This window comes from Mastomys coucha, chromosome X (genome assembly GCF_008632895.1).
Source record: "Mastomys coucha isolate ucsf_1 chromosome X, UCSF_Mcou_1, whole genome shotgun sequence".
NCBI lineage: Eukaryota > Metazoa > Chordata > Mammalia > Rodentia > Muridae > Mastomys > Mastomys coucha.
Genome location: NC_045030.1, coordinates 120,398,159 through 120,399,158, shown reverse-complemented (window position 1 = coordinate 120,399,158; position 1,000 = coordinate 120,398,159). Strand labels below are relative to the sequence as shown.

Here is a 1,000-nt window from a genome sequence, read left to right as displayed (position 1 = left end):
CACCAACCACAGTATACATGGAGGGACCCATGACTCTAGCTGCCTATGTAGCAGAGGATGTGCTTGTGGGACATCAATGGGAGGAGAAGCCCTTGATCCTGTGAAAGCTTGATGCCCCAGTGTAGGGAAATGCCAGGCCTGGGAAGTGGGAGTGAGTAGGTAGGTGGGGAACACCCCCATAGAAGCTGGGAGATGTGGGAGGGAAGAGGGTTTTCAGGGGGGAAACCGGGAATGGGGATAATATTTGAAATGTCAATAAAGAAAACATCTTATAAATTTTTCAAAAAATACATGAATGGATAAAGAAAACATAATAAATACCAAAAACTATTGATTTGATTATTTTTAGGAATAGGAGGGAGGCATAGTGGTGTTTTAGTGTTTTTAAGTATACATGAAATAAAGAAATCCAAGCCTTTAATCTCAAATGTGGGAAACAAAGACACAAAGATACAGAGAAACCCTTTCTCAACAAATAGTAATGAGATATTTATCTCAATAGAAGAGAGAATGAATGAAAACTGATTTAATTTTTTTTAATGATAGAAAGGAAAGAATGGGGTGTGCTCAGAGCAAGGGGCCTGAAGAATGGCTTCTCTGTTTACAACACATCCAAGAAGAATCTGGGACCATTGTAATGAGGGGCACAAGCTGTTTCCTCTCTATAAGTGGGTCCCCTACCTGTGAAAAAAAAAAGAAAGGAAAGAAATATTTTAAAGGAAAATTGAAAAGTTCTATGCCAGAGCAGGCAGCTGGATTGTTTGAATTTGGGTTATATGGGAAATGTGGGATTGCTTAGCCTGGTGTGACAAATTAAGAGCCTGGAAATAGGCTTATACAATAAGTAGAATGGAATTTAATTGAAGTTAAATACATAAGAAAGAATGTTAATACAAGTTTATTAAGAGAAAGGTTATTTATATACCCGTAGAGAAATTAATCTCCATAGAAGAGAGAATTTAAGTATGCATAGGTGAATAAATAAATTTAGGCCTTTATC

The 1,000-nt window shown here is 37.2% G+C and overlaps 1 non-coding gene across 1 annotated transcript; it reads left to right on the top strand.

Annotated features, from left to right (window-relative positions):
* Positions 1–558: 558 nt before the first annotated feature.
* LOC116096343 lies at positions 559–685 on the top strand. Its single transcript, XR_004120959.1, has one exon. It is a non-coding gene; the product is annotated as a small nucleolar RNA SNORA11 (small nucleolar RNA).
* The last annotated feature ends 315 nt before the right edge of the window (positions 686–1,000 follow it).